The sequence below is a fragment of the Haemaphysalis longicornis genome, unplaced genomic scaffold (assembly GCF_048455015.1).
Source record: "Haemaphysalis longicornis isolate Haplotype H1 unplaced genomic scaffold, Haemaphysalis longicornis Haplotype H1 scaffold_16, whole genome shotgun sequence".
In the NCBI taxonomy this organism is placed as follows: Eukaryota; Metazoa; Arthropoda; class Arachnida; order Ixodida; family Ixodidae; genus Haemaphysalis; species Haemaphysalis longicornis.
This window is the reverse complement of record NW_027526266.1, coordinates 1,369,807-1,385,011: the sequence shown is the minus strand read 5'-3', so window position 1 is coordinate 1,385,011 and position 15,205 is coordinate 1,369,807. Positions and strand designations below refer to the sequence as shown.

Here is a 15,205-nt window from a genome sequence, read left to right as displayed (position 1 = left end):
GCCAGACCGGTACTCTGGAGGTCGTGGGTTCGGATCCCACCCGTCGGGCATTTTTTCACCACTTTCTTTTCGACTCAAAAAATTTTTCATCTCTTTCTATGACCCACCACAACCTCCCCTTTGCTTTCCGATGTTTTCTTGACTGCCAACCCTTATTTTCTGTCTTATTTCACGCAGCCCCTCATTTCCCATTTTCTGATTCGCTACATGCTTAGCGAGGGCCTCTGTTCTGGCAGTCTTGGTGCCAAAGGGAGCTTAAGAGGGTTCAACGCTGGTCGACCACTCTGGACATGTCTTAGACACTCGTGCCACGGCTCGGGGGTTAAAAAGAAGGTCCCCTTCACCCCGAGTAGTCCGAGTGGCACTGGCTACCACCCCCAAGTGCAGGAAACAAAAATACCATAACATAAATACCCGAGAAAGTGCTGGGGAAACAGCCCCGCCGGTAGCGTAGTGGTTATCGCACCAGACCGGTATTCTGGAGGTCGTGGGTTCGGATCCCACCCGTCGGGCATTTTTTCACCACTTTCTTTTCGACTAAAAAAATTCTTCATCTCTTTCTATGACCCACCACAACCTCCCCTTTGCTTTCCGAGGTTTTCTTGACTGCCAACCCTTATTTTCTGTCTTATTTCACGGAGCCCCTCATTTCCCATTTTCTGATTCGCTACATGCTTAGCGAGGGCCTCTGTTCTGGCAGTCTTGGTGCCAAAGGGAGCTTAAGAGGGTTCAACGCTGTTCGACCACTCTGGACATGTCGTAGACACTCGTGCCACGGCCCGGGGGTTAAAAAGAAGGTCCCCTTCACCCCGAGTAGTCCGAGTGGCACTGGCTACCACCCCCAAGTGCAGGAAACAAAAATACCATAACATAAATACCCGAGAAAGTGCTGGGGAAACAGCCCCGCCGGTAGCGTAGTGGTTATCGCACCAGACCGGTACTCTGGAGGTCGGGGGTTCGAATCCCACCCGTCGGGCATTTTTTCACCACTTTCTTTTCGACTCAAAAAATTCTTCATCTCTTTCTATGACCCACCACAACCTCCCCTTTGCTTTCCGAGGTTTTCTTGACTGCCAACCCTTATTTTCTGTCTTATTTCACGGAGCCCCTCATTTCCCATTTTCTGATTCGCTACATGCTTAGCGAGGGCCTCTGTTCTGGCAGTCTTGGTGCCAAAGGGAGCTTAAGAGGGTTCAACGCTGGTCGACCACTCTGGACATGTCGTAGACACTCGTGCCACGGCCCGGGGGTTAAAAAGAAGGTCCCCTTCACCCCGAGTAGTCCGAGTGGCACTGGCTACCACCCCCAAGTGCAGGAAACAAAAATACCATAACATAAATACCCGAGAAAGTGCTGGGGAAACAGCCCCGCCGGTAGCGTAGTGGTTATCGCACCAGACCGGTATTCTGGAGGTCGTGGGTTCGGATCCCACCCGTCGGACATTTTTTCACCACTTTCTTTTCGACTCAAAAAATTCTTCATCTCTTTCTATGACCCACCACAACCTCCCCTTTGCTTTCCGAGGTTTTCTTGACTGCCAACCCTTATTTTCTGTCTTATTTCACGGAGCCCCTCATTTCCCATTTTCTGATTCGCTACATGCTTAGCGACGGCCTCTGTTCTGGCAGTCTTGGTGCCAAAGGGAGCTTAAGAGGGTTCAACGCTGGTCGACCACTCTGGACATGTCGTAGACACTCGTGCCACGGCCCGGGGGTTAAAAAGAAGGTCCCCTTCACCCCGAGTAGTCCGAGTGGCACTGGCTACCACCCCCAAGTGCAGGAAACAAAAATACCATAACATAAATACCCGAGAAAGTGCTGGGGAAACAGCCCCGCCGGTAGCGTAGTGGTTATCGCACCAGACCGGTATTCTGGAGGTCGTGGGTTCGGATCCCACCCGTCGGGCATTTTTTCACCACTTCCTTTTCGACTCAAAAAATTCTTCATCTCTTTCTATGACCCACCACAACCTCCCCTTTGCTTTCCGAGGTTTTCTTGACTGCCAACCCTTATTTTCTGTCTTATTTCACGGAGCCCCTCATTTCCCATTTTCTGATTCGCTACATGCTTAGCGAGGGCCTCTGTTCTGGCAGTCTTGGTGCCAAAGGGAGCTTAAGAGGGTTCAACGCTGGTCGACCACTCTGGACATGTCGTAGACACTCGTGCCACGGCCCGGGGGTTAAAAAGAAGGTCCCCTTCACCCCGAGTAGTCCGAGTGGCACTGGCTACCACCCCCAAGTGCAGGAAACAAAAATACCATAACATAAATACCCGAGAAAGTGCTGGGGAAACAGCCCCGCCGGTAGCGTAGTGGTTATCGCACCAGACCGGTATTCTGGAGGTCGTGGGTTCGGATCCCACCCGTCGGGCATTTTTTCACCACTTTCTTTTCGACTCAAAAAATTTTTCATCTCTTTCTATGACCCACCACAGCCTCCCCTTTGCTTTCCGAGGTTTTCTTGACTGCCAACCCTTATTTTCTGTCTTATTTCACGGAGCCCCTCATTTCCCATTTTCTGATTCGCTACATGCTTAGCGAGGGCCTCTGTTCTGGCAGTCTTTGTGCCAAAGGGAGCTTAAGAGGGTTCAACGCTGGCCGACCACTCTGGACATGTCGTAGACACTCGTGCCACGGCCCGGGGGTTAAAAAGAAGGTCCCCTTCACCCCGAGTAGTCCGAGTGGCACTGGCTACCACCCCCAAGTGCAGGAAACAAAAATACCATAACATAAATACCCGAGAAAGTGCTGGGGAAACAGCCCCGCCGGTAGCGTAGTGGTTATCGCACCAGACCGGTATTCTGGAGGTCGTGGGTTCGGATCCCACCCGTCGGGAATTTTTTCACCACTTTCTTTTCGGCTCACAAAATTCTTCATCTCTTTCTATGACCCACCACAACCTCACCTTTGCTTTCCGAGGTTTTCTTGACTGCCAACCCTTATTTTCTGTCTTATTTCACGGAGCCCCTCATTTCCCATTTTCTGATTCGCTACATGCTTAGCAAGGGCCTCTGTTCTGGCAGTCTTGGTGCCAAAGGGAGCTTAAGAGGGTTCAACGCTGGTCGACCACTCTGGACATGTCGTAGACACTCGTGCCACGGCTCGGGGGTTAAAAAGAAGGTCCCCTTCACCCCGAGTAGTCCGAGTGGCACTGGCTACCACCCCCAAGTGCAGGAAACAAAAATACCATAACATAAATACCCGAGAAAGTGCTGGGGAAACAGCCCCGCCGGTAGCGTAGTGGTTATCGCACCAGACCGGTACTCTGGAGGTCGTGGGTTCGGATCCCACCCGTTGGGCATTTTTTCACCACTTTCTTTTCGACTCAAAAAATTCTTCATCTCTTTCTATGACCCACCACAACCTCCCCTTTGCTTTCCGAGGTTTTCTTGACTGCCAACCCTTATTTTCTGTCTTATTTCACGGAGCCCCTCATTTCCCATTTTCTGATTCGCTACATGCTTAGCGAGGGCCTCTGTTCTGGCAGTCTTGGTGCCAAAGGGAGCTTAAGAGGGTTCAACGCTGGTCGACCACTCTGGACATGTCGTAGACACTCGTGCCACGGCCCGGGGGTTAAAAAGAAGGTCCCCTTCACCCCGAGTAGTCCGAGTGGCACTGGCTACCACCCCCAAGTGCAGGAAACAAAAATACCATAACATAAATACCCGAGAAAGTGCTGGGGAAACAGCCCCGCCGGTAGCGTAGTGGTTATCGCACCAGACCGGTATTCTGGAGGTCGTGGGTTCGGATCCCATCCGTCGGGCATTTTTTCACCACTTTCTTTTCGACTCAAAAAATTCTTCATCTCTTTCTATGACCCACCACAACCTCCCCTTTGCTTTCCGGGGTTTTCTTGACTGCCAACCCTTATTTTCTGTCTTATTTCACGGAGCCCCTCATTTCCCATTTTCTGATTCGCTACATGCTTAGCAAGGGCCTCTGTTCTGGCAGTCTTGGTGCCAAAGGGAGCTTAAGAGGGTTCAACGCTGGTCGACCACTCTGGACATGTCGTAGACACTCGTGCCACGGCCCGGGGGTTAAAAAGAAGGTCCCCTTCACCCCGAGTAGTGCGAGTGGCACTGGCTACCACCACCAAGTGCAGGAAACAAAAATACCATAACATAAATACCCGAGAAAGTGCTGGGGAAACAGCCCCGCCGGTAGCGTAGTGGTTATCGCACCAGACCGGTATTCTGGAGGTCGTGGGTTCGGATCCCACCCGTCGGGCATTTTTTCACCACTTTCTTTTCGACTCAAAAAATTCTTCATCTCTTTCTATGACCCGCCACAACCTCCCCTTTGCTTTCCGAGGTTTTCTTGACTGCCAACCCTTATTTTCTGTCTTATTTCACGGAGCCCCTCATTTCCCATTTTCTGATTCGCTACATGCTTAGAGAGGGCCTCTGTTCTGGCAGTCTTGGTGCCAAAGGGAGCTTAAGAGGGTTCAACGCTGCTCGACCACTCTGGACATGTCGTAGAAACTCGTGCCACGGCTCGGGGGTTAAAAAGAAGGTCCCCTTCACCCCGAGTAGTCCGAGTGGCACTGGCTACCACCCCCAAGTGCAGGAAACAAAAATACCATAACATAAATACCCGAGAAAGTGCTGGGGAAACAGCCCCGCCGGTAGCGTAGTGGTTATCGCACCAGACCGGTATTCTGGAGGTCGTGGGTTCGGATCCCACCCGTCGGGCATTTTTTCACCACTTTCTTTTCGACTCAAAAAATTCTTCATCTCTTTCTATGACCCACCACAACCTCCCCTTTGCTTTCCGAGGTTTTCTTGACTGCCAACCCTTATTTTCTGTCTTATTTCACGGAGCCCCTCATTTCCCATTTTCTGATTCGCTATATATATATATATATATATATATATATATATATATATATATATATATATATAGGGAGTAGTAGAACTTTGAAGATGGTAGAGAACACAAGAGAAGAAAAACTTCGAACAAGGTAAAAGCACGATTGTGGCCTACGTTTCAGCAAAGAGAACTTGCTTTCCTCAGGGCAATCTCTCGCCTGGCAGGCACTGTTTATATAGGGGTAGGACCCCAGGTGAAAGGAGAGGGAAAGATGGAAGGGAAATTGAGCAAGCTGATTTGTTTAGGAGTGTGTCGGGGGAGAGATTGAGGGGCCAAGAAGGTTGTCTAGTTTAAGCCGTGAAGTAGGTCACACGGAAGTCAGCAGGTGGTTGATGTTCGTGGAATTTTTGGAGAGAGGATGAGGGTGTTTATTGACCCTCCGCGGGGTTCTCAGAACCGCCGGAAGCAGACCAGGCGGTGAGGGTGGGGTCCTTATCAGAAACTATCTGCAAGCTTCAGGTCAAAAGAAAAGATAGAGACGGGGGGAAAAACTAACTAGGTCAAGGAAAAAAGAAAACAAAGGGAGAACAAAATCAGGTAGGGAAACCACATAAACCCACACACAAAAGAAAAGGCAATGACCCGGCAACTGAAATGGCACGTGTCACCCACGGCAACATTCCTGGAACAGGCCTGTCCTGAAACTCAAAAACGAAAAGATAAAGTTAGAGTGACGTACGGGGCACAAGACCACGTGAAGTAAAAAAAAAAGAGAGAAATAAAATAAATAAAATTGAATTCCAAAAGCAAAGGTTGGAGGGATGAGGGCGAGTATTAAGCTAGACGCTAAGGAATAAAAAAAAAATTAGATGACCAGGTACAGAGCAGAGTGAACGGTCATAGTCTTTGGATGAGGTATATGCACGAAAATGCCTAATGCTGTATTCCCGGTGAATATCGCAAGGATTCCAAGTTGCCCTTAGACGCATTAATTCCAGCAGGTTCCATGGAGTTGAATTTGTGAATTAAGTAGGATTCTCGGTATTTCCTGTCCCTAGGAGACTTAAAATTTGATTGAAGTATATATAACTTAAGGTCATCAAAATTGTGGCCTGGTTGGTTGAAATGCTGCGCTACAGCTATGGAGGATCTGCCAAGAGTATCTGCCCGGTGACCATTAAGCCGTAGGCTCATAGGTTGACTCGTTTCACCTATATACTGTTTGTGGCACATTGAGCATTCCAACATATACACAATGTTGGATGAAGTGCACGTAAAACTTGAATTAATCTTGTGGATATAATTACTGGCTGTGCTTTTTACAACGCAGTCTGTTTGCAGGTGCCTACAAGTCTTGCATCTGGGGCGGGAGCAGCTGGCTATGACTGGTTGCTTTGAAAGCCCTGTTTTAGCATGCACTAAAATATCTTTTAGATTCCTGTTTCTCCGGTAGGTAACCCTTGGTGCTTCCGGGAAAGTCTTTTTAAGTCGGTCGTTACTGGCTAAAATGGGGTAGTACTTCCGCAGTATATTGTTTACGTTTGGGAGGGCGTTTGAAAATTTAGTTATTAGGGCAGGTGGCCTGGCGCTTTCGTTTTGCCGCTGTTTGTTGAGAACGTCATCCCTTTTGAGATTAGACACACGTTGGTACGCCTGATCGAGCGAGCTTTTGGGGTGGTTCCTGTTCATAAGGGTGGCCTTGAGTTCGTCTAGGTGCTCTACGTAGTCACTGTCATCACTGCATACTCTTCTAAGCTTGGTGGCTTGTCCTACAAAGATCCCGTGTTTGCAGTGTCTGGGGTGATGGCTTTTATAATCTAGGTACTGCTGCCTGTCTGTTGGCTTTCTAAAAAGCGTGGTTTTAAGTTTACCGTTGTCTAGAATGACGGTAGTATCTAGGAAGTTCACTTCTTTTTCAGAATACTGGCAGGAGAATTTAATAGTCGGATGCGAAGAATTGAGATGGGATATAAACGTTTCTAGAGTCGCGCGACCGTGTTCCCAAATCATGAAGATGTCGTCTATGTAGCGGAGGTAAACCTGAGGTTTATGCGGAAAAGAGCTTAATAGGGTAGCTTCAAGTTGCCCCATGAAAATGTTGGCATAGGTCGGTGCGAATGGAGTACCCATGCTAGTTCCAAAAACTTGCAAAAAGTAAGAAGAGTCAAATTCAAAATAATTGAGAGTTAGAACTAGTTTTAACAAAGTTATGTACACTTCTGGTGCATGTTGGTGCGGGTTCACTGATAGAGATTTTGAAATCGCTTCAATTCCTTCGGCGAACGGAATGTTTGTATACAATGCAGCAACGTCAAGAGTAACAAGGAGGGTTCCACTGGGTAGGCGACCGCCCATATTTATCTCTTCTATTATGCGGAGGAAGTGGGGGGTGTCCTGAACGAATGAAGGAAGAAGAGCCGGAATGTCGGATAGGTGATGATTGAGAAACAGAGATAGTGCTTCGGTTGGGGTATTGTTATTCGAAACTATGGGTCTGCCAGGAATGTCGGCAGTGAACAATAATTCTACGGGGACTTTATGGACTTTTGGGAGGAGGTAAAAACGTCCTCCATGCTTACTATTCGGTTTCATGAAATTCAAGTCAGTAGTCGTTATTAATTCTCTGGATCGTAGATCTGTGAGGCTCTGAAGGATTTTTAGGCTGTATTCCTGGCTCGGATCGTTATCTAAGGGCTTGTAGTGGCAAGGGTTATTGAGCTGCCTATAAGCTTCATCTTTGTATTTTCCCATAGGTAAAACAACTACACTGCACCTTTGTCGGCTGGCTTTATGACTATGTCGGTTCTGGCTGATAGACAATTCAGGGTAACTTCTTCCGACGGAGTTAGGTTCTTGCGCTTGTTTGATCGCTTAGTTGTTGCCAATATTCCTCTTGATACTGATTTTAAGTACAGATCCAATTCTGGAGATTGATCTACATCTGGAGTCCAAGTGCTAGGAGGGTGGATGGTGCGTTCGTTAATGTCAGGTTGGTCCTGCTTCTCCGAAAAAAACTCGCTTAGTCTCATTCTCCGGGAAAATTCAGTGAGATCTTTGTGTAACTCGTATTCATTCACACTGTTATTTGTGGGACAGAAGGTTAGACCTCGTTCTAGGATACCTTTTTCGTCGGCCGTTAGTGTTTTGGAAATGTCAATAACGTTGCTGGGGCAGGTAGCGAGAGAGCTCGTTTCTTCTATAGGACTATTGGCTGGGAGAGGATGTTCAATTAAAGCGATCTCTGTATCGAGGGGGAACATTACATGACCTAGTACTTCATAGTCCCGGCTATTGAGAGGCTGATCTCCTACAGTACATGCTGCATTTTGCGAGGGAAGTTGGTCACGCTGAAACTTAACCGCTTGCTTATTGCTAAGATCATTTTCCTTACGATTTATGAAAATATTGAGATCTAGTTTCTCCTGCTCGGTTAGTGGAAGAGCTTCAATCTGGTCGTTGAAGAGGCTGAGTTGGCTAGTACAGTGCTCTCTAAGAATTTCTAGGAGGGAAAGAGAAGCATTATTCAGAATATCTTGCCACCTGGCAGCTAGTTCAGGAGGGAGCTCACCAAGGGCACATCTAACTTTTAGGCGGAGGCCTTTGGGGATCTTTTTGCTTTGGAGATACGAGGAGTACGTTTTTAGATGATATCTGTAGTTGGTTTGTTTGCCGGCTAGTTTTCGAGCTTTGAGGAAAGAGCGGGATTTAGGGGTTGGAGCATACGGCCTACTCGGTGGTAGTCATTTGTGTTTGTTCCGAGCAGACCTCCGGGGTGACACTTGTTTGCTTGGAGTCAGTAGTTTAGGGGGGCTGCTAAGGGTGAGGTCCACATCGATGCCTGTTTGGGTGCCTGTTTGCGTTATACTGCGTGTTGGGGTCTGCGTGAACCATGAGCGTGTTGTCTTTGGTGGGTCGGGTTGTTGTTCGCTCACGTGCTGTACAGCTGGTGTTGCGGCCACATCCACGGTTTGTGTGCTGGCGTCACATGTGCTGTTCTTAGGTGGACATGGCATTTCGCTACCGCTATCAATAACGGAGGGTCGAACCGTTTCGGCATGAACCGGTAACCGTTATTTCTTTTTTCGGTTCAGTTCCGGTTCGGGTTCAGCGTGCTCAAAAAATAACGGATCAGTTCCACTGTTCGGTTCGGTTCGGTTCCGGTTATATATATATATATATATATAAATATATATATATATATATATATATATATATATATATATATATATATATATATATATATATATATATATATATATTTATATGTATATATATAAATAAATCTAGAGAAAGATAAACGCACAAAGCGCGAAGAAATAGTATAAGTAAAGAGTCGGATACACAGCAAGAACTGTCAGCAAAATCATGTAACTTCACTCTGATGAAGGCAAGTCCCGTTGCCGCTACGTAAGTAAACATTGTTTGTTATTGTTCTTGCTGTGTATCCAACTCTTTACTTATACTATATATATATATATATATATATATATATATTGCAAGACTCGGACACGGGAGACTTGAGGGACGCGTTTAATGACGACGCAACCTCGCCGAGAGGCCGTTGCGAAAAGCGAGGGTGAAGAAGGCGCGAGGATGGAAGATGAAGAAGATGGTGTGGTGCTCGCGTGCGCCACACTGATGATGAGTTGCTAGGTGGGATTGGCCATTCGAGTAACAGTTATGAAACAACGATGGCGCCTGTGCTCACAATATATATATATATATATATATATATATATATATATATATATATATATATATATATATATATATATATATATATATATATATATATATATATATATATATGTATATATATACTATGAGTAAAGCGTCGGGTACACAGCCAGAACAATAACAAAGAACGTTTATTCTTACGTAGCGGCAACGGGACTTTCCTTCATCAGAGTACAGTTACATAATTGTGCTGTCACAAACATTTAGAGCACATTTCTTATATAGAGTTGCCGAAAACTGTGAGAAGGATCGGAAGATCTTTTTTCGTAAACGGAGAGTATGCATGCTGTCGGGCTAAGCCTATGTTAGAAATACAACAAAAAAAAAGAGAGAAAGGAGAGAGGCAGAGAGAAAGGAAGGAGTTGTATTTACAAGGCAGCGGTCAAGGTTGCTCCACGATGGGGCAACGTACGTGGGATGGGCTGCAAGTGTGGAAGACTAGACAATCGCGGTTTCAAAAGGAAGGGAGAAGGATACAATAAGGTATTCAGTGTGTGGGGAGACTGGTTCGGACGGATCCATACAAGCATGAACGATTAATGTGTTTTGGGTGTGCCCCCCGCGAATGGACAGAATAGACACAGTACACAAAAGATCATTGTACAAGAGCTGGCAACTGAACAGGAAAAAGGTAGGGTCCATAGATCACAAAGGATTCAACGTTTCTAAGTGGTGCGGCGAACGCGGCCTCCTTACCAAGTACGAATCACATTGTTGAGTCGCATTAGGCTGATAAAGCTGCTGTATCTGGGGAGTTTCTGCGAATTCTGATTGGAAACTCAATGGTAGTGTTAATGAAGAATGTGATAAAACTTATACAGTCGCAATTTTATTCGGGTGATAAGCACGTTAGTTTTCTGTAACTTTCATTAATACCAAGCGTAGCTGACCCAAACTTATATATGAGATAAGATTCCCGAACCTCACGGTAGTGGTGGGTTTTCAATGCGTATTCAAAAATTCTTGCTTTATTTATTCAAATGCATGACCGGGACAGTTTATATGTCTTGACAGGGGCAAATAAGGACAGCTTTTTTCATGAGAGCGGTTATTATTGAATGGTATTCGGAAGAGCGTTTCAATTTGGCCGATATAACGCTGCCTATAAACAGTGCACTCTAGAAGGTATACGACATTAGCAGAGTCAAAGTTGAAGTTACCCTTTATATTTAAGTAATAGTCTGAAGCCGTGCTGGTGGCGCGCTGTGTAGTGGTCATGTATGGGCATACTTTACATCGACGTTTATTACAGGGCATGCAACCAGTAGTTTGTGGTCGGCTGATACGAGAGTTAGTAAAAAAGTCGGCTAAATTTTTATTACGCCGGTAGACAACGCGTGGTGGTTCGTAGAATATGCTTTTTAAGCGTTCAGTTTGAATTAGGATATTGTGATGTTTTCTTAGTGCGGTTGACACTATTGGAGCGGAGGTTGAGTGGGTTAGAACTACGTTTGTTTGCGGGTTAACTTTCGAGGTTTCTTTCTTACAGATTTTGTTACGGTCCAATTGGTTGGCTCGCAAAATAGCGTCGTTGATAACTTTTTCCGGGTATTTCTTATTCAGGAGGGCGGTCTTGAGTTCTCGACAGTTTGAGGCAAGGTCGGCTTGGTTCGTGCAAATTCTCCTAAAACGGTAGGCTTGGCTGTACGGTATTGCTGTCCTGCGGTGTCTGACATGGCTACTTTGGAAGTGCAAATACTGCCACATGTCTGGCGGTTTTCTATACAGTTTAGTTTGAAGTCTACCTTGGGAAGTACTAATGGTGACGTCCAAGAAATTTACACTGTGTTCTGAATAGGAATGGCAAGGGAGATAGTTGGATGGGCTAGGTTGAACGCCTCAATGAAGGTGAATAACTCCGCATCACCGTGCTGCCAGATCATGAATATGTCGTCAATATACCTTTTATAGTACAGTGGCTGTCAGTTTTGCGTGTCAAAAAAGTTTGATTCCAGGTGAGCCATAAAGATATCGGCGTAGTTCGGTCCCATTCGAGTTCCCATTGACGTTCCGCTGACTTGCACGTAATGAACTCTGTTAAACTCAAAATTGTTAAGTGCAAGAATAAGCCTGAGGAAAGTTTAAGGAAAGAATAAGCCTAAGGCAAGTCTCGTTGCCGCTACGTAAGTAAACGTTCCTCGTTATTGTTCTTCCTGTGTATCCGACTCTCTGCTTATACTATTTCTTCACGCTTTGTGAGTTTTATTATTCTCTATATTTATATATATAAACCTATACATAGAAATAATACTTTGAAGGAAGTAGCGGCCTCAGACCTCTATCAACGTTTCGACAAGAGGGCTTGTATTTTTCAAGGCATTTGAAAAAGACAAGTCCCCTTGTCGAAACATCGACATAGGTCTAAGGCTGCTACCTTCCCTGAAGTATTGTCACAAATTTCGCCCAGCTTCCCTAGAAACTGACACTACGGTTAATTAGGTAAACATTTTTTTAAATACACAGAAGATTGTATTAAAAAAATGTTTACTTAATTAACCGTAGTGAAAAAGAAAAGAGCCTAACCACACCCCTATGCCTCCTTTGGCGTTGTAGACTGCTGACCTATCTTTCTGTATTTCCTCAACCAGCCCCTCATTTCCTTACTATATTATTCTGCGAAATCCTAGCGAGGGTCTCGGTTCTGGCAGCCTTGATGCCTAGGTAGTATAAGAGGGCTTCCCGCCAGTAACCCGCTCATGACAGGCTGTAGACGTTCGAGTCACGCCCCGGGGGTTGAAAAGAAGGTCCCCTTCTCCCCGTGTAGTCAGAGTGGCGCTGGCTACCACCCTCAAGCGTCAGATACACTTCTAGTAGATATAAATAGCCCAGAAAGTGAAGGAGAACACAGTCGCCCAGATAGCCGAATTGGTAAGGCATTCGACATGTAATCGAAAGGCGTGGGTTCGGTCCCCACTCTGGGCACGTGTTTTTCTTTCTTTCTTTCTTCTGTGTATTTAAAAAAAATGTTTACTTAATTAACCGTAGTGAAAAAGAAAAGAGCCTAACCACACCCCTATGCCTCCTTTGGCGTTGTAGACTGCTGACCTATCTTTCTGTATTTCCTCAACGAGCCCCTCATTTCCTTACCTTATATATATATATATATATATATATATATATATATATATATATACAGACGACAGCGAATGATTTGCAACGTTTCGACTTGGAAACAGGTAGACCTGTCTCAGGTCTAAACGTTGAAAATAAAGTCGCCGAAGAGCGCACTTTTACTTTCTATATATATATGTAGATATGTACATCACATCACATCACACAAATTACATACAGAATGTTTGTTTTGTTGGGTACTTTGAACCACTACTATTGATATGTGTGTATTGTGTAATCAACCTGATTTGGCAAAAGAAAAGCTTCATTTTTGAAGCAGTGAAAGTGATCGTAGCTTACTCGCACTAAAAAAGCTCCATCAAAATATCCGTATACTTACTATGCTGCCGCATTCCTGGAGTAGGCCAGGTGGACGGGTGGTGGTCCATGCTCTGTTTTGTAGGGTGCAAAGCAATGGTTATTGTGTACTGAACGATTTTTCGCGGTAATATAAGCAAATAACTGAGAGTAACTTTGTGTTTATACCGAGCGTATACAAAACATTATGCAGAGACTGATAAACTACAAGGTACGCAACCTTGGAGCAATTTCATACAGCTTGCGCTATAATTTAACGGTTCGCGTGGTTTATATTTCAATTTCTGCCTTTAGTTCTCAAACCTAAACAACATAAAGCGTAGCTACACTTCATACTTTAACAGAAAAAAAGTAAAGCAAAAGGCTTAACGACGGCCAACATTATAACCTTTGTTCAATTAACTGAGCTCGAAAAAAAATCTGTCATATACCGAACAAAAAATAAAGCAGCAAGTGGCGGGATTTAGTTGTCCATATGTAATGATATGATTGACATGGCGCCCAGGGAAAACTCTTTTGGAGTTGCCTTTAAACAGGCCTCACAATGAAGTTTTATCTTTTTCTCTCTCTCTCTCTCTGAGACACCTCATTAGGGCATAGAAGTTGAAACTATTAGAGCGAAGTAAACAAACTGAACAGCAGGTTGTGTTAACACAGGTTAAGCCTTATATATATAGGTTTTAAGGTGTAAAATATATATGTGAAATAAATGTATTTAACACGTTATTACTTGTGCCGCAAGGTTCGGCGGGCGACATATCACGATAAACGTCGCGTTCTCATTGCACAAAAACGAGCAATGAGGCGGATAATTAATATGCCATAGGGAGCTTCAATCGAACAATACGTCGGGGAGTTTAATATGTTAGGGGGACTCGTATTGTTAGAGTGGCATGTATGACCTTGTATCAGTTAAAACTGCTTTGCATTGATAAAACTGCTGTAGCACCGAACAATAGCCTCAGACAAAAAATGTTTCAGCTAGCACGTCATGAACTTGCTTACGATACACGTCACTCTATTTCATAGACCCTACCTCTCTGTCGCGCCAACTACCACACACAACCTTTGTCACAGAATCTCCGAAAATATTTCAATATTCCCAAAGACAATCATTTTTCTGTTACATAGTTCTATACAAAAAACATTCATTACACGGATCAATCTTTTTGACTATCTTCGACCTGAAACGCTCATCTGTGGAGCTGTTTTAAAATGCAATGAAACGGCTTGTATGAATTCCCTGTAAAAACCGTAAAAGCTGCTCATTTGAACCGCAAGGAGACGCCATGTCAGGTCAAAATAATGAAAGTTCGAACTCACGAACGTGAAGAATTAGAACAGTGCCCTTGAATAGGAAAGCAGTAGGACCTGCAAGCACTTCAATGGTTGAAAGAAATCGGTGATTGCAGTCTGCGTATTGTCGCTTCAGGTGAAAAAGGGCGTTTCTTGCTACATCGAGCGAATAAGTAGGAAAATCCCCTCTTCGCCTTCTTCGAAACAGAAGACACTGGCGGCACTCAATCAGGCATTCATTACAGATATTGGCGCTTTGTGCTCCTCTTTGTTACGGGCAGCGAATAACTCTGTGCTCGCAACCTGAGATATGAAGTGCTCATGTGTGAACGCTTCAGACGCCGCTGCACTTACGCCCACACAGACGAAGTACGCAAGGAATGCGTATTCTGAGACGTCTTCCACGAGACTTTTAGATTAGTTCTGTTAAACTGAAACAGCATAGCTGATTAGGCTTGAGTTCCATCTCTGCTTGGCTTCGCAGAAACATCGGCCCAGCAAAGTGCAGAGAAGAAAAAGGTTCGGCCAGGAAGTGTGAGGAAAAAAAGGCCGCGTATGTGCTCCTTTCGTTGCAAATGTCGACAAAAGACGATAGTCTTTGTCGACATTGGACAAGTAAATGCCTCCCTTCGATTTCCCGTTCACCTCTCAAGCTGTTCCTCTTCCGTCGCGCTCCTTTCAAGGTAAACACGCTAAACGTTTGCTCAACTCAATTTCATTTTACCGCGTTCTGCTCCTCAAGGCCGGGTGCCTCGATACCAGCGCTGCCGTATGGCGGAGACGCGCGTGAATCGAGGCGACCTACTTCAACGTTTATAGAACCACGTTGCCCTACTTCACGTGCGTTTCAAGGAAAGCAGAATTCTATCAAGTGGCAGCTTTCGTAACTGTTGCCGCTTAATTTCTTAAAATGCCGCCAGAAGCTACAGTGGGGCGT

At 45.2% G+C, this 15,205-nt stretch overlaps 1 non-coding gene across 1 annotated transcript; it reads left to right on the top strand.

Moving 5' to 3' along the window:
- The first annotated feature begins 12,393 nt into the window (after positions 1-12,393).
- Positions 12,394-12,465, top strand: Trnat-ugu (transfer RNA threonine (anticodon UGU)). The gene has a single exon. It is a non-coding gene; the product is annotated as a tRNA-Thr (tRNA).
- Positions 12,466-15,205: the final 2,740 nt, after the last annotated feature.